We start from the raw sequence: 19739 nt of genomic DNA, 5'->3' as shown, positions 1-19739 counted from the left end.
GCGCAATGAGTGAGCTTGAACAATGGGGAGAATGCATAATGCATGGGAAGATGAACAGTGAATAATAAATTTTTAAACTTAAACAAGAACCTATTTCTCTAGAGGCCCCACACTTTGATCAACAAGTTAAGCTCTGTTTTGAAATGCAGCTTGTAGCATACCAGACCAAAATAGGTAAGAGAATATATTTTAGATAAGATATGAATTAAAGAATCCTATATATTGGTTACAGTTCTCAGGGAGCTAAACTTTATTCTTTAATGAATATCTCAATCTAAAGGGAGATGTGTCAGTAAAATGAAAACAAATGAGAGTGCTGACTTCACAGAGACAGTGGATTATTATAAAATAAACGAAATGGCCTATGGTCTGCCCTATGACAGCTAAGTTCTCAAATGAGGTACCTTGAAACAGAGTTAACCCTTTCCTCTAGATATAGTATTAAGTTTTCATTTCTTACTCTAATATATGTGTGTGTGTGTGTAATAACTAAAGAGTATCCTACTTCACAGGCTCCCATGACATGTCCCAATTTTAATAGTACCACTGCGAAAGGCTGAATTTATCCATGAACTAATAGTGTTCAATATGGAGAAGATATTGCTAATTCACTAATAAAATTACATAGTTGAGCAAGTGCCCTTATTGTATGGTTGGGCATCTTTCGGATATACGCCCAGGAGTAGTATAGCTGGGTCTTAAGGTAGCACAATTTCCAGTTTTCTGAGAAGTGCTAAAGTGGTTGTACCAGTTTACATTCCCACCAGCAGTGGAGGAGGGTTCCCCTTTCTCCTCAACCTCTCCAGAATGTGTTGTCACGAGAGTTTTTATCTTAGCCATTCTGATGGGTCTGAGATAGAATCTCACAGTTGTTTTTTTTTTTTAATTTATTTATTTTATTTATTGCAGTTTATTCAATTTGTGTCCCAGCTGTAAACTGCTCCTTCGTCCTCTCCCAAACCCACCTTCCCTCCCTCATCTCCTCCCATTCCCTTCCCCAAGTCCACTGGTAGGGGAGGTCCTTTTCCCCTTCCCTCTGACCCTAACCTCATCAGGTCTCATCAGGAGTTGTTTTGAATTGCATTTCCCTGAAGACTAAGGAAATTGAACATTTCATTATGAGTTTTTCCAACACTCAATATTCCTCTGTTGAGAATTCTCTGTTTAGTTCTGTACCCATTTTTTATAGGATTATTTGGTTTGTTGGTGTTTAAGTTCTTGAGTTCTTTATATATTCTATGTGTTAGCACTCTGTCAGATGTAGGGTTGGTGAAGATCATTACCTTTGTCCTATATCATATGGGCTAACATCCACTAATAAGCGAATAATAGCCAAAATCTGGAAACAACCCAGATGTCCCTCACCTGAAGAATGGATACAGAAATTATGGTACATTTACACAATGGAATACTACTCAGCTATTAAAAACAAGGAAATCCTCTCCAGCATGTATTGCCACTTGAGTTTTTGATCTTAACCATTCTGATGGGTGTAAGGTGAAATCTCAGGGCTGTTTTGATTTGCATCTACCTGATGGCTAAGGACGTTGAACATTTCTTTAAGTGTTTCTCTGCCATTCTATATTCCTCTACAGAGATTTCTCTGTTAAGCTCCGTATCCCGTTTTTTAATTGGATTACTTGATTTGTTGCTTTTTAACTTTTTTAGTCATTTATATATTCTGGATATTAGCCCTCTATCAGGTGTAGGGTTGGTGAAGATCCTTTCCCAGTCTGTAGGCTGTCATTTTGTTCTGATGACAACGTCTTTTGCTTTACAGAAGCTTTTCAGTTTCATGAAGTCCTATTTATTAATTGTTGATAGAAAGATGAAAGTGACTGGTATTGGAAGAAAGAGAAAACAAGAAAAAGTTCAGGAGCCTACCACAGAGGGCCTCTGAAAGACTACCCAGCATTGTATCAAAGCAGATGCTGAGACTCATAACCAAACTTTGGACAGAATGCAGGGAATCATTTGAAATAAGGGTGATTAATAAGACCTCGAGACGACAGGAACTCCACAAGGAGAGCAACAGAACCAAAATATCTGGGCACAGAGGTTGTCTCTGAGACTGATAATCCAACCAACGTTTATCATGAATATAAGCTAGAACCTCTGCTCAGATGTAGCCCATAGCAGCTCAGTGTCTAAGAGAGTTCCCTAGTTAAGGGAACAGGGACTGTCTCTGACATGAACTCAGTGCCTGGTTCTTTAATCACCTACCCTTGAGCAGGGAGCAGCCTTGCCAGGCCACAGAGAAGGACAATGCAGCCAATCCTGATGAGAACTGAAAAGCTAGGGTCCACCCCTATCAGTAGACTTGGAGAGGGGAATGGGAGGAGATGGTAAGGGATGATGGTATTGGGAGGGAATGAGAAAGGGGCCTACAGCTGGGTTACAAAGTGAATAAAGTGTAATTAATATAAAAAAAATAAAACTTTACTTAAAAAAGACCTTTCATAGAGAGGACCTAGGCCCCCTGCTCAGATGTCGACCTTAGACAGCTCAGTCTCCATGTGAGTTCCCTAGTAAGGGAAGCAGGTGCAGTCTCTGACATGAACTGATTTCCCCCCCATTCCCACCCCCTCTCCTTGATTAGTTCTCCCTAGGGGGTGACCTAGCCAGCCTAGAGAGGAAGAGGTCCCAGGCTGCCCGGATGAGAAGTGATAAGCTAGGGTCAGATAGAAGGAAAGGAGGACTTCACCTATCAGTGGACTAGCCACAACTGGGATACAAATTGAAGAAATTGTAAATAAAAATAGATTAAAAAGAAAAAATAAATAAAAAGTGAACAATATTTGTGAGTAATTAGGCTTTTAATTTGAAAATTATATATCATAACAAATTGACTGAAAGAATACACAAACAAATCCTTTACAGTTTTTTTTCAAGACAAGTTTTTTTTTGTGTGTGTGTAGAAATTCTTTACTTTTATTTCAGTACTTTGCAGTTTTATGAAGACCTTGGTCTAAGAAGCTGGATGAATCCAAGTTCTGTTTGTTACATTTGCCTATTTAAACTCTAAAGTTTGTAAAATGTCAGCACAGTGCGTGTTTCAGCTTGTTAGCTATAATATGATAAAATCAAAATTATTTAAAAATCAATATATGCAGGTATTCACTTACAGAATTTTAACCCTTTTCATACTTTATTATCATGCATGAGAGAGTATTATGATTATTAAAATGGCATCATTTATGTAACAAAATGTTACGTATTAGCTAAGGTAAGATTACTCAAATATACTGCAATGAAAAAGAAAATACGCTATTTCAGTCAGACAAGAATTATACCCAAGAAGATTCTAGTATGATGAAGTTAGCAGGGAAGTGAACATGTTTTGGCCAGACTCTGTCCAAAAGGCATGAGTCCACCAAAGTGGCAAAACAGCATGAAAAGTTCTCTGGAACTTTGTGTGTGTGTGTGTGTGTGTGTGTGTGTGTGTGTGTGTGTGTGTGTGTGTGAAAATCCACAAAGCAATCCTAATCATTTCAAAGTGTAGGGATGCAAAATGCTATCTGTGGGCGTCTACTTATCCCTTCTCAGAGTCTACAGCAGGTGTTTCCCAATTAGCAAAACCATGCTTCTCGCATAAGGTGTTTTTCCAGCTGACAAAATTCTCATATCCCATAAATGGGACCAAAACAAACAAACAAACATACATATTCACACAAGTCAACTGAATTTGCAAAGAAACCAGAAACTTCCACTTCAATAAAGGGTCTATTTTCCCCAAGGAAATACAATTTGGGAGGTGTCACACTTGTATATTCCAAACTGTGGGAACAACTTTTTGTTTTTTAGTGACTAAGCCACTAAATTAGTAATATGCCTCAAGATTACTTAAAACTCTGTATTCAATATGTTTCATTGTCCTGTATTTAGCCTAGGTAAGTTTAATTTGTCTTTATGAAAGCAAAGTAACCAATCTTACCATGCGTTGGATTTCCTATGTACTCCATTTCTATACAACCTAACCTCAATGCATTTCTTTAGTTTTCAATTATGTACTTTTACATGCCCCACCTCAGAAAAAGTGTGTGCTCGTGTGTGCTCCTCTGCGCTATTTCTGTTGTTGTGGTAATCATTTGTTGAAATCCAACATATGAAAAAACTTTAAAGAAAATTAATACCCTACAACAATGTTGGAAGCAACATACGAATATGGGTTACGGACATCCATTCCATTTGTGGTTTTAAATGCTATTGTGACCTAGTTGGTGTAGCTAAAGTAACGTTTCTCTTGTATGAATATGCTGAAATTTCTATAGAAAAGAAAATAATTGCTCCTTTCTCTCTGGGTCCATGTTTTCAGTACTGTTCAATAAATATAATCTAAAGTAAAGTCCTATGTTCAGGAAAGATAACAGGGACAGAAGAGCTTTAGTACACATGACAAATAGACAAGCCACGGACCACAAATAATAGACTGATGGAAGGCGCAGAGAAAGTATAGGGGAAGCTAATTTTGGTTTGTTCTTTGTAAAAGTTACTCAAAGAGGAAAACTATACTAAAGAAACTGCCATGGTAAACCAGTTAACTTGTGTTGACTTTTAAAAATGCCCAAGGTATTGTTATGCTTAATTATGTTTAATTAAGACTGAAGACCCCTCTGCTAGACACTCCTTAGTCACAAAGTTTAGGGTTACAATAATAAATTTTGTCAAATTTGAGTTCAAGTGTAGGGAATTACAGCTTTAATCACATTATGTGTTTTGCTTACTTAATCATTGAAAATATAAAGAGGACTTGAGATCTCTTTTTTTTTTTTTTTTTTTCAGGAAAGTGCTGTAACTGTCAAAATTCATAGTTAAGGTCCTCGATCGCTGGTAATCTCCAATCTACTCGTCCCGAGATGGAGGACAGGAATGCATGGTCCAACATGTGCATTCCAAGCCACTTGTCCCAATTATATAACTTATCAGATTAGTTGCAGGAAAATACTCCAGTTAGAGTGACTAGAAAATCTTTCAGCTATAATCGTCTTAGCAAAAACAAATGTGTGGCTTAGCAATGAATCTTCCTTGTTTCCGGATAAGATGGAAACCAAATAATCTCCCAGCTGACAAGAAGAAATGAAGGAGCTACCCTGATCTCTGATTAGGTACTTAGCTTTTTGAAATGAATCTGATTATATTCATATTCGCACAAATTTAACATGAAATACACAGAGCTTTAATGACAAAGATTATTTGTCATGCATATTTATAAACCTGGTGTGTAATATTTAACTGCATCAATAACTACATTTTTCATTATAGTACATGCATTAACTTTCTGATAGGTGGTGGATGCATTTGTAGTGTTTCCACTATTATCTAAATGTAATTTCCATATGGATCCTAATATGTAAACATGCTAGCCTATTAATTTAAGATTCCAGCTCACTAGATAGCTTAATGTTCTTGTTAAGAATTGCTCTTTTTCTTTGTAATAAAACTTCAAACTTATGAAACCTTGTAGTAAGTATGAATATATATTTACTAATGAAGTGAACCTATTAATATATGGAAGCACTCAACAACTTCAAGCACATACTTAATGAAACAGAGAGTTACTAATATACTAGAAAAACTTTGAGAATGAGATTAGCTATGTGAACACAGTTAAACATTTCCTAGAAATAATATACTTCTAAGAGATTAAATGAGTCTATTCTCTCCTTAAAGCTGTATATTTAATTTTTAAAATTATAGATTTTAAAAAAGGAAACATGTAGGGCTGGAGAGATGTTACACCTTTTAAAGTAATTGCTTTAACGAAGGACCTGGGTTCAGTATTCATCACCTTCACGGTGGCTCACAGCCATCTGTAACTCCAGTTCCAGGAAGATGTAATTCCACTTCTGAATGTCACAGGTCTAAAGCATTGATGTGGTGTGCATTCTATGCAGAAAAAAAAATATTCCTATGCATAAAGTAAAATAATAGAATTAAAATGTTCCTAAAGTGATCAATGTAAATCTTAGTAATTTGAAATGAGAAGTTATGAACATGGTATACATTCATATGCAAAACATTAATTTGATGGTATTCTTTACGGAATGTAAAATAGACCTGACAGTGAACATAGGTAGGTATCCTCTCTCCAACAGAGTGGCGTGGCTGACACACACAGTAAACTATTTATATTAATGACTGTACCAATTTTATAGAAGAACCCACTGAGTGTCTTTAAAAAAGTAGCTTTAAAATCACAGTAACAAGTAGTCGTTTTATTCATATATTATGCTAAGTAATTTTTCATCACATATCAATTCTCTTTCTTGGACAAAGTAAACCCTGATATTTTATGCAGCTCACTGAAGATAAAAAAAGCTATTCAAGTTACCTTGTGTATACATTTATATACAGGAGTGGTGATACTTTACTTTTTGGAGTAATAATAAATTATAAAATATAGCTGGTGGTTAAAAAATGGAGGTTATAAGGAATATATTTGCATTTCAAAAATAAGAAAACGTATTTCCTTAGAAGAAATAACTTTCTAACAGTCACGGTGACTAACTAAAGTCATAGATACCTCTAATTTGAAGATATATATCACAGGACTTACAACAGTAAGCCAATTAAAGAAAAATATTTTAGAGTAATGATTCTGGTATAGTATTAATATTATAAAACATTTATGGTCATTCTAGGGATTAAAGGAATCTGATATGGCTTTATTTCATTGTTTCTTATATTTTTTTCATTGAGCTAAGTAATGATATCTATCAGTATATTTTTCATGACATTAACAACTCTACTCTCCAAAATTACATGTTCAAAATATGTTTTTATTCTTGTACATATTAGGTAATACAATGTTAAGAGTTTTATAGTGCTTTCAGTCAGCTTATATTGAAAATACAACTTAAAAGTCAGCCACACAGAGTTAAGATGATCACCTCCTTCTGGGGGATGCAACCTTGACAGGTCACAGAGGAAGACATTGGAACCAGTCCTGATGAGACCTGATAGGCTAGGGTCAGATGGAAGGCAGGAGGACCTCCCCTATCAGTGGACTAAAGGAGGGGCACAGAGAGAAAAGAAAGAGGGTGGGTGGGACTGGGAGGACATGAGCCACAGCTGGGATAAATAAATTGCAATGAATGATAATAAAAATTATATATATATATATGGACAACTCTGAATAATATATATTATATTATATATAATATATTATATATATAATATTATATATATATATGGACAAATGTGAATAAAATAATTACTGTTGTCTATTGACTTTACAAATTACAATCAGGATAAATTACATATGTTCTGCTTATCTCAATCACTTTATCCAAAATCATATGTAGCCTCAAATGATCAATTAAACTTGTTGTTTAGTTGAATGTAGCTCATATAAAAATGTATATATTTTGTTTTCTTTAGCTAAAATGTGAACTGTAAAATATCCAAAAATATTGAAACTTTTCTTATGAGATACCAGCTATGTTTTATTCATTCTGAGCTAAAGTTAATCATCTTTATGTTTTTATAGCCAGGATTTTTTGAAAGCAAGAAAATACTTTCTTTTTTTATGTTTTTATTTTTTAATTTTATTTTTCTTTTTAGTTACATTTTGTTAACTCTGTGTCCCAGCTGTATCTTGCTCCCTCATTCCCTCCCCAACAACACACTCCCTCCCTGGTCTCCTCCCTGCCCCTTTCCAAGTCCACTGATAGGGGAGGATCTCCTCACCTTTCATTTGACCCTGTTTTATCAAGTATCTTCAGGGCTAACTGCAAAGTCCTCCTCTGTGGCCTAACGGGACTGCTCCTCCCCTGGGGGGGGAGGTCAAAGAGCCTGCCCTTGAGATCCTGTTAGAAATAGTCCTTGTTCCCTTACTTTGGAAAACTACTTGGTTACTGAGCTACCACGGGCCACATCCAAACAGAAGTTCTAGGTTATATACATATTTGTAATAGCCAGAACTTGGAAACAACCCAGATGTCCATCAACGGAGGAATGGATACAGAAATTGTGGTATTTTTACACAATGGAATACTACTCAGCAATCAAAAAGGAGGAAATCATGAAATTTGCAGGCAAATGGTGGGATCTAGAAAAGATCATTCTGAGTGAAGGATCCCAGAAGGAGAAAGACAAACATGGTATATACTCGCTTATATAGACCTACAAGATATGGTAAACATAATGAAATCTACACACCTAAACAAGATAATCAAGAAAGTGGACACAGGCAAAGATGATCAATCCTCATTTAGAAAGACAAATGGGATGTGCATTGAACGTATGACAGGAGTCTACTGCAGAAGGCATCTGAAAGACTCCACCTAGCAGTGTTTCAAAGCAGACACTAAGACTCATAACCAAACCCTCAGCAGAGTGCAGGGAATCATATGAAAGAAGGGGAGTTAGTATGATATGGAAAGGATAGGAGCTCTACAAGGACCAAATATATCTGGGCACAGGGTCTTTTCTGAGAAAATGCTTTCAAAATAGAGCATAATACAGTATAAAATGCATATTTATACCACTTGTATTTCTGTTATTCTTTCATAATAAAACTGCATTTTTCTTAAAATGATATAGAGATTATTTTAATTTTTATATCTTTCTTTTTCTTTTGTTCCTTTGTAGGATATTATTTTCTGTATGATTCTCATAAGATCATTCATGTTAAAGATGCTGTGTTCTACACGTTTATATAGAATTGCACTAAGTAAGTGACCACCCCTCAGCCAAAGCACATAGATAAACAGACAAAGAGGGAAAATATGGCAGCCTAATTCTACCCCAAAATTCAAATTTATATGGTAGCTCAGAGAAAATTGGGTAAAAGCTATCATCAGTTTTAAGGAAAAAAAAAATGTGTTCTATTTTTTTAATTATGTGGATGTATGTACATGTGTTTGTGGGTATATTTATGGTAGTTCAGGTGTCACAGAAGTCAAAGGCATAGGGTATTGGGTAGCTGGAATTACAGGTTTTGGATTGCCAATGTGGGTGCTACAGATCTAACTTTGGTCTTCCACAGAACAATACGCTCTCTTTGTGGCTGAGCGGTTTGTCTGGCCACATTAACAGCTTTTTTTGTTTGTTTGTTCATTTAGATTTTATACACTTGATTTTAAGTAAAATATGAACAAGTCATGTGGCCTAAAATATATTAAGAGAATAGCATATGATTTTGCTTTGAGTCTTCTCATTTCCCAGTGAGGATTTCTTGTAAATTGGTAATATGTTTTTTTCGGAAGGACCATTAACCTTCCACTCTCTTTCCAGTTCTTGAATTCTGTTATCTTAGAAGAGAGAAAAAAAAAGTGGTAATTCTGTAAAAGACTGTGCCTTCCCTAGACATGGTCAATGATAGCATACACTTTGAATATATACACGCCGTCCTTCTTATTGTATTAAGAATGAGAAGTAGAATACCTTCTCACTGTCTTCTATTCAGACCTCACTGGAAGTAAAAAATGTTCTTACCTTTTTTCTCAAAGATGTAAACTGATATGTTCTGAAAGACTTATGGTCCTTCCACATAAGGTGTTGAAAGTTAAACTCAAATGAACAAAATGACAAAGTGAGAACACCATGAGAAATGTTTCTTCCTGTAAAGCAACAGGATTAAATGCAATCCCAGCAACTCTCTGCCTTTTATCCTTTCCATCCCAAAGTGGTACTGAATTCTGTTGGTAAATTTTTTTTTTAGAGAATACAATGACAATGTCAAGTTTATTTTGTTAATAAGGAACCATGCTTCTTTCATCCAGTCCATGTTTCTTTCTCTTTTTTTTGATACTTTTATTTTTTTAAATTTTTTATTGTTAATTACACTTTATTCACTTTGTATCCGCCCAAAGCCCCTCCCTCCTCCTCTCCCAATCCCACCCTCCCTCCCCCTTTTTCACATCCCTCCCCATGTCCACTGATAGGGGAGGTCCTCTTCTCCTTCCTTCTGATCTTAGTCTATCAGATCACATCAGGAATGGCTGCATTGTCATCTTCTGTGGCCTGGTAAGGCTGCTTCCCCCTCAGGGGAAGCAGGCCAATTAGATTATGTCAGAAGCAGTCCCTCTTCCCATCACTACGGAACCCACTTGGACGCTAAACTACCATGGGCTACATCTGTGCAGGGGTTCTAGGTTATCTCCGTGAATAGTCCTTGGTTGGAGTATGAGTCTCTGGGAAGTTCCCTGTGTTCAAATTTCCTGCTTCTGTTGCTCTTCTTCTGTGGCTCCGATCCTCTCCAGCTCTTACTATTCCCCAGTTCTTGCATAAGATTCCATGTACTCTGCCCAACAGTTGACCATAAGTCTCAGCATCTGCTTTGATAGTCTGCAGGGCAGAGGCTTTTGGAAGCCCTCTGTGGCAGGTTTCTAGGTTGTTTCCTGTTTTATTCTTCTGATGTCCAACCTCTTTGCCTTTCAGGATGGGGATTAAGCGTTTTAGTCAGGGTCCTCTCTCTTGATTAGTTTCTTTAGCTCTACAGTTTTAGTAGGTTTATCCTATGTTATATGTCTATATGAGTGAGTATATACAGCGTGTGTCTTTCTGCTTCTGGGACAGCTTACTCAGGATGTTTCTTTCTAGGTCCCACCATTTACCTGCAAATTTCATGATTTCCTTATTTTTCACTGCTGAGTAATACTCCATTGTGTAGATGTACCACAAATTCTGCATCCATTCTTAAGTTGAGGGACACCTGGGTTGTTTTCAGGTTCTGGCTATTACAAATAAAGCTGCTAAAAATATGGTTGAGCAAATGTCCTTATTGTGTACTTTAGCCTCTTTTGGGTATATACCTAGCAGTGGTATAGCTGGGTCTTGAGGAAGCACTATTCCTAATTGTCTGAGAAAGTGCCAGATTGATTTCCAAAGTGGTTGTACTAGTTTACATTCTCACCAGCAATGGAGGAGGGTTCCCTTTTCTCCACAACCTATCCAGCATGTGTTGTCATTTGAGTTTTTTACTTTAGCCATTCTGATGGGTGTAAGGTGAAATCTCAGGGTCGTTTTGATTTGCTTCTCCCTGGTGACTAAGGATGTTGAACATCTTTTTAAGTGTTTCTTTGCCATTCTAAATTCCTCTACAGAGAACTATCTGTATAACTCCATACCCCATTTTTTTAATTGGATTCCTTGATTTGCTGATTTTTAACTCATTTAGTTCTTTATATATTCTGGATATCAGCCCTCTGTCAGATATAGGGTTGGTAAAGATCCTTTCCCAGTTTGTAGGCTGTCGTTTTGTTCTGAGGACAGTGTCTTTTGCTTTACAGAAACTTTTCAGTTTCATGAGGTCCCATTTATTTGATTGTTACTCTTAGAGCCTGTGCTGTTGGTGTTCTGTTCAGGAAGTTGTCTCCTGTGCCAATGAGTTCTAGAGTCTTCCCCACTTTTTCTTCTAACCGATTTAGAGTATCTGGTTTTATGTTGAGAACTTTGATCCACTTGGACTTTAGTTTTGTTCAGGGTGATAAATATGGATCTATTTTCATTTTTCTGCATGTAAACATCCAGTTGGATCACCACCATTTGTTGAAGATGCTGTCTTTTTTCCATTGAATGGTTTTGAATTCTTTGTCAAAAATCAAGTATTCATAGGTATGTGGGTTTATTTCTTGGTCTTCTACTCTGTTCCACTGCTCCTCCTTTCTGTTTCTATGCCAATACCATGCAGTTTTTATTACTATTGCTCTGTAGTACAGCTTGAGATCGGGATGGAGATACCTCCAGATTATCTGTTGTTGTACAGGATCGTTTTGGAGATCATGGGTTTTTTGTTTCTCCATATAAAGCTGAGAATCTTTCTTTCAAGTTCTGTAAAGAACTGAGTTGGAATTTTGATTGGAATTATGTTAAATCTGTAGATTGCTTTGGCAGGATGGCTATTTTCACAATGTTAATCTTACCAATCCATGAACATGGAAGATTTTTCCATCTTCTGATATCTTCTTCTATTTCTTTTTTCAGAGACTTGAAGTTTTTTTCAAACAGGTCTTTCAATTGTTTGATTAGAGTCACCCCAAGGTACTTTATGTTATTAGCGGCTATTGTGAAGGGTGTTGTTGCCCTGATTTCTTTCTTGACCATTTTGTCTTTGGTATATAGGAGGGCCTCTGATTTTTTTGAGTTGATTTTGTATCCTGCCACTTTGCTGAAGGTTATTATCAGCTGAAGGAGTTCTCTGGTTGAATTTTTGGGGTCGCTCATGTATACTATCATATCATCTGCGAATAGTGACACTTTGACCTCTTCCTTTCCTATTTGTAACCCCTTGATCTCCTTTAGTTGTCTTATTGTTCTAGCTAGGACTTCAAGTGCTATGTTGAAGAGATATGGAGAGAGTTGGCAGCCTTGTCTTGTCCCTGATTTCAGTGGGATTGATTTAAGTTTCTCTCCATTGAGTTGAGGTTGGCTATAGGCTTGCTGTATATTGCCTTTACTATGTTTATTTATGTGCCTTACATCCCTTATCCCTCCAAGACTTTAAAAATGAATGGGTTTTGGACTTTGTCAAATGCTTTTTCGGCATCTAAGTAGATGTTCATGTGATTTTTCTCCTTCAGTTTGTTTATGTGGTGATTACATTGATGGATTTCCATATGTTGAACCACGCTTGTATTCCTGGGATGAAGCCTACTTGGTCATGGTGGATGATATCTTTGATGTGTTCTTGAATTTTGTTTGTCAGTATTTTATTGAGTATTTTTGCATCAATGTTCATGAGTGAGTTAAGTCTGAAATTCTCATTTTTTTGTTGGGTCTTTGTGTGGTTTAGGTATCAAGGTGACTGTGGCTGTGGCTTCATAGAATGAGTTTGGTAATGTTCCTTCTGTTTCTATTTTTTGTGGAATAGTTTGGAGAGAATTGGAGTTAGCACTTCTTTGAATGTCTGGTAGAATTCTTCACTGAATCCATCTGGTCCAGGGCTTTTTTTGAAAGGGAGACTGTTGATGACTGTTTCTATTTTCTTGGAGGATATAGGACTATTCAGTCTTTCTATCTGATCTTGACTTAATTTTGGTAGATGGACTCTATCAAGAAATTCATCCATTTTTTTTTAGATTTTCGAATGTTGTGGCATATAGGCTTTTGTAGTACTACCTAATGACTGTTTGGATTTCCTCGGTGTCTGTAGTTATGTCCCCCTTTTCATTTCTGATTTTGCTGATTTAGATAGTTTCTCTCTGCCTTTTAGCTAGTTTGGTTAAGCGTTTTTCTATCTTGTTGATTTTCTCAAAGGACCAGCCCTTGGTTTCATTGATTCTTTGAATAGTTTATTTTTTGTTTCTAATTGATTGATTTCTGCCCTGAGTGATTATTTCCAGCCTTCTGCTCCTCTTGGGTGTATTTGTTTCTTTTTTCCTAGGGATTTCAGTTGGGCCATTAAGTTGCTTGTATAAGATGTCACAAATTTCTTCATGAAGGCACTTAGTGCTATGAATTTTCCTCTGAGCACTGCTTTCATTGTGTCACATAAATTAGGGTATGTTGTACCTTCATTTTCATTGAATTCTAGGAAGTCTTTAATTTCAAAAGAAATTTTTTTTAAATTGTACATGTCACTATCTCTTTGTCTCATTATTTTCATGATTCAGCTGAATCTGAAACAGTAGAAATCTCACATCAATATCACATTATAGTGAACTGTTGTCTGATGTCTTAAGTTCCTTTTGCCAAAAACTTTACTTCCTAAAGTAAAGACATGTATAACATTTGTTGTCATTTGATTATTTCTATCTTTTAATCACTTCAAACCTTATAGACATATTTCATTTTAATATTAAGTTAGATATTTGAATTCCATTTATAGAAAATGCACAAACACATGATATACTATGCTCTATTTGTTAAATATTCAATAATATGTTTAAATGGCAGGAGGAAGAAAATACATAATTTCATTGAATTTATTGAAAATATTCTAATGGCTTTAATGGTGGGCCTCAGAAGATATATCTATGTTCTAATATTTAGAAGATGTGTATTTAACCTTCCTAGGAAAAATATCTTTGCAATATAACTATATTAGGATTTTTGAGATCAGGTTTTCTGGCATTATCTAAATAGCTCCTCAGTTTAATGATAAGTATCACTTAGAAGAGATGTTTAAATGGAATGAGTAAAAGATACATTGATACAGCTACATGGGCTAATGACAGTCATAAAACACTGGAAGACACCATGAAAGACCCTGTTCTATACACTCCACAAAGACTATATAGACTTTCTAAGAGTCATGTCTTACTCGTATTGCTGTAGCATACCTTATATTAGACAATTTGTAGAAAATAGAAAGCCATTTCTCATAATTATGGATCCTGGGAGGTCCAAAAAGAGGATCAAGTGCAGTCATTGTCTGGTAAGGATTGTATTTTGTGTGAATACTGCATTTTGTTGCATCCATAGCTGTTTGAATAAGCACGCCTACCAAAATATCTTGTTCAGTGTAGGAAAAATGGTATAATCAGTTTCAAACCCCAAATAATGCTAGAATAAGTTGAATGTTATTCACCTCCCACAATCATTTTTTGTTAATATATTTTCATTATTATCAGTTATTACAATTTATTCAATTTGTATCCTGGCTGTGGCTCCCTCTCTCATCTTCTCCCAATCCTACCACCCCTCCCTCTTCTCCTCCTATGCCCCTCCCCTAGTCCAATGATATAGGAGGGTATCTCCTCCCCCTCCATCTGACACCAGCCTATCAGGTCTCATCACGACTTGTTTTACTGTCTTCCTTTGTGTCCTGGCAAGACTGCACCCTGCAGGGGGAGATGATCAGAGAGCCTGTCACTTAGTTTATGCCAGAGGAAAGCCCTACTCCTCTTATTAGGGACCCCACTTGAATACTGAGTCTATGGGCTACATCTGAGCTGGGGTTTTAGGTCCTCTCCATGCATTTTCCTTTGTTGGGGTATCAGTCACGTCACTGCAGGGCCCCCTAAGACTCATGTCTTTGGCTCTTTTGGTGTGTCCTTTTGGAGCTCCTGTGCCCTCCAGGTCTTTCTATCTCTCCCTTCTTTCATAAGATTACTTGTATTCTGCCCAAAGTTGGCTATGAATCTCAGCCTCTACTTTGATACCTGGATCAGTAGAGTCTTTCAGAGGTTGTCTGTGGTGGGCTCCTAATAGAATACATGAGCACTCCTTCAGCTTACAAATGACTTCAGAAAACTAGCTACATGCAAAATTAACTAAAAAAAAAAAAAAATTCAGAAGCCCTCCTGTATACAAAAGACAAAGGGCTGAGAATGAAATTGGGGGAACAACACCCTTTATTATAGCTAAAAATAACATTAAGTACCTTAGTGCGATTCTAACCAAACATGTGAAAGACCAGTTTGGAAAAAACTTCAAGTTCTGAAGAAAGAAATTGAAGAAGATATCAAAAGACAGAAAGATCTCCCATGTTCATGTATTGGTAGGATCAACAGAGTGAAAATGTTCATCCTACCAGAAACAATCTACAGATTCAATGCAATTCCCATCAAAATACCATCAGATTTTTTTAAATTTATATATTTTTTATATATCCACTTCCTTTTTTATAATCTTTATTTTTTATATTAATCACAGCTTATTTACTTTGTATCCCAGCAGTAGCCCCTTTCCTCATTTCCTCATTTTCTCATTCCCTCCCAATCACACCCTCCCTCCCTCAACTCCTCCCTGTCCCTTTCCAAGTCCACTGATGGGGAAGTCTTCCTCCACGACCCTATGGTTTTAGCCTATCAGGTCTCATCAGGACTAGCTGCATTGTCTTCATCTGTGGCCTGGTAAGGCTGCTCCACACTCAGGAGAAGGAGATCAAAGAGCAGGCCAATCAGTTCATGTCAGAGACAGTCCCTGTTCCCCTTACTATTGAATTCTCTTAGACAATGAGCTGCCATGGGCTACATCTGTGCAGGGTTTTCTCCTCCCTGCCCCTTTCCAAGTCCATTGATAGGGGAGGACCTCCTTCGCTTTCATTTGATCCTGGTTTCTCAGGTATCTTCAGAACTGGCTGCAAAGTCTTCCTATGTGGCCTAGCATGGCTGCTCCTCCCTCAGGTGTGTTGGGGGGGGGAGGTTCAAAGAGCCCTCCACTAAGTTCATGTCAGAAACAGTCCCTGTTCCCCTTATTAGGGTACCCACTTGGATACTGAGCTACCATGTGCTACATCCGAGCATTTCTCAGGCTTTTATATAGTGTGAATTTATTTTGAAAGGAAGAGTAAGATTTGAGATGTCAAATATACTTGCTAAAAAGTATCACATAAATTCTGCTCAAACATTGTTAATCAATGAAATTGATCATTCTTCCCTATCTTAAAGTAAGAACGTACATGACAGAGTGTATACATGATACTGCCGGAGATTTTGAAATGCAGTGTTTGAAAATTAAAATTGAGCTAATATCCATTAATCATTAATAATAACCACTACAAAGTATTAGGTTAATACATTTGCAACTTTTTCCTGTGTAGTTTTGAGATTTTGAGAATACGCACAAAATAAACTGTCTTCATAATTTTTCCTTAGACAAAATAATTACAATTGAAGCCATTATGTTACAAATGTTCAATGTGGAGACAGAAAAATAAAATCCAATTAACAAATTTTCTAATTTAATGCTGCTAAACATTAAGTCATTTCATGTACCAAATTCCTTTGTTTCACTGATTTAAATACTATGAAACCTTTACTTGAAATGCAAAAAGGCCCTATTCATTTTTAAATATATAAAATTAACATTAACAAAATATTGAGCAATAGCTTACACTGTTACTATAAACAAAATGCACTTACATTTAATCCTTGACCTTTGCATGTATGACAAATGATAAATATCAAGCATGCTTTCCTTCCTCAAAATAATTAAATTTACTGATGTATGTATTTTTAAAATAGTGTTGTTCCTTATACAAAACAACATGCATTAAGTTTTAATGCCTTATTGAGTCAAATAATACCATTAAATGCCTCATTTAAACAGCTATATTACAAGTTTCAGTGTTTTCTGCTTTCTCATCTTTAATGATCCCTGGTCCTTTGAGAGAAGAGATGTGATGTAGATAGATGCTCCATTTAGAGCTGAGCCCTCCAAAAACCTCTAATTCTCTGCATGTTGACCAGCTGTGAGGCTCTGATAATTGCCATCTACTGAAAAAACAACAAAACAAACAAACAAAAACAAACCCCAGCTTCTGTGATGATGGCTGAGAGATAAATATAACCATGAGAATAAAGATACCCTTTTAGCAGACTAAGTGTAGATTAATAAAAAGTTCTCCAAGTTAATGGTGCCAGGCATGAATTTCATCTTGTAGAGTTGGAATGGGCATTACATCCAGTCAAAAATGTTTGGTTATCTCAACATTCGTGCTATACCCATGACTGCATCTTCTTAGAGTGAGCATTACTGTGGCTCAGAGGGTTCTCAGCTGGGTAAGCTTGATGTTTAGTTTTCTCCCCTCGCAGTACGCACAGCACCTTCCAGCGCTGTGAAAGCTAGCCAGTAAAATGAAGCCTTTAGATCAGTATAAGCCCAGTTTCTTCATGTTCTATGCCACAGTATGTGGTGTCTCCAGTAATATGGTCTCACCATCAAGCTCTGTGTCATAGTAAAAAACAATAGCAATAACCTGTAATATTTGAAGGGAGGATCTTGGCAACACCATGCTGTTGACCTAATTTTGATATTTCATATCTTCATATCTTGAAATTATTTAAATTTTATTAATGTGTGTATATATATATGAGATTATATAAATATTTCATGTCTTAAAATTACTCTTCTTGGTTTTCTACTTTATTATAATAAAAGTTTTGAAAGTAGCCTCAAATCATTCTCTGGATTTCCTTTTCTGTGTGTATTGTAATGTCACCTTTTCAAATCTAACTTTATTCACATAAACAAGTGTAGAAAAGAAAACCATAAGAATATAAGCAATGACAGACTTAAATAAAATTTTGTAAATTTTATGATTGCCTGAAGGATGTGTAAGGAGCAGCTACAGGGCTGACATTTTTTGAGTGGTCACCCTTTCTCAGTGTACTTTTTCATGATGCAACTGACCTTGCGTCACCCTTCCTCCTCTAAGTGATCCCTTATTCATACTATTGTAGGTAAATCTCAATAAAATCACTGACCTTCCCCCTCAGGAAAAAAAAAAAAAAAAAAAAAAGGAAAGGAAGAGGAAAAGAATGCTTTCTATTTTTCAGGCCATTTTCTGAACCTTACATAGTCAAGGATCCCCAGTAAGTGCAGAGCCATGCCTACAATCGAAATGTGGTAACACACATTGATTAACAAACTTGAGATAATCCCCAAAAGCATTCCCACAGAATCACATCCAGATGATTCCCCATCCTGTTAAGTTGACAATTGATAGTCACCATCAATGTTACCTGGAAGAGAAATTAACCAGGAAATTGTAAGATCTTGAGTATGAAAAGTATGAAGGAAAGAACTTAGGATGACATGAGAAGGATATATCTTATTGCTGGATAAGAAAAGTAGTAAAATGAAAACAATAAATTCATTGTAATAACCATGAAATCCTCAATGATATATTCACAGAACTACAAAAGAAAAACCCTAAATTGGATATTGGAGCTTGAAAGAATAAAAATAACAAGAGTAGTTCATTGTGGAGGGGGGGGGCAAAAACAAAAAACAAAAACAAAAATCAACCAATCAAACAAAGAAACAGAGAAAATGCAATGGAAGTATTACATCCAATTTCAAGCTATAGTAACAAAGCCACAGTAACAAACCCACATGGCACAGTCCTCACAAGGAATACATAGACATTGGAAAGAAAACACCAGACCTAGAATTAAACCCACACACTACCACCCACAGAATGTTCACAAAAATGAGCCCTTTCATCAAAAGGGCATAAGAAAAGTGGACATCCACATATACCAGAATTAACCTTTTTTTTTTTTTTTATTTTCCAAAATGTTGGAGGGGGCTGTCCCTGAGAGCTTATGCAGATCCTTCTGGAGTTTCTTCATCCACATACCAGCACCGCTACGTGGTTACAAAGATCTTAAGCAAAAGAACAATGAGTTTGGGAGAGAACAGTTTTGGGATATATAGAAGAACTGAACAGAAAGAAAGTCAAAGTGTACTGGGACAAAACACACTACTTGCATGTTAAAAAAAAAATCCATCAAAATGAAAGCTACCTATGTTCAGTAAGACAGATTAAATAGCAGTAAATTCTTTTTTTATTTTTTTTAATTTTTTTTATCAGTTACATTTTATTAACTCTGTATCCCAGCTGTGTCCCGATCCCTCATTCCCTCCCAGTCCCTCCCTCCCTTCCTCATCTCCACCGTGCCCCTTTCGAAGTCCACTGATGGGGGGGGACCTCCTCCCCATTCATCTGATCCTGTTTTATCAGGTATCTTCAGGACTGGCTGCAAAGCCCTCCTCTGTGGCCTAATAGGACTGCTCCTCCCTTGGAGGGTGGGGAGGCCAAAGAGCCAGTCATTGAGTTCCTGTTAGAAATAGTCCTTGTTCCCCTCACTTTGGGAAAACAATTGGTTACTGAGCTACCACGGACTACATCTGAGTGGAGGTTCTAGGTTATATCCATACATGGTCCTTGGTTGAATGTCAGTCTCAGAAAAGACCCTGTGCCCAGATATATTTGTTCTTATAAGTATGTGGAATAGCAGAATCCTTATACCATTCTGAAAGAGGTGTAATTGTTACAGCCTTTTAAAAAATCAATACAGATATTACTCCCAAAATTAAAAAAAAAATAGAACAATGCTGTGACC

The sequence above is a fragment of the Meriones unguiculatus genome, chromosome 9, assembly GCF_030254825.1.
Source record: "Meriones unguiculatus strain TT.TT164.6M chromosome 9, Bangor_MerUng_6.1, whole genome shotgun sequence".
NCBI lineage: Eukaryota > Metazoa > Chordata > Mammalia > Rodentia > Muridae > Meriones > Meriones unguiculatus.
Note: the sequence above shows the minus strand (reverse complement) of the source record.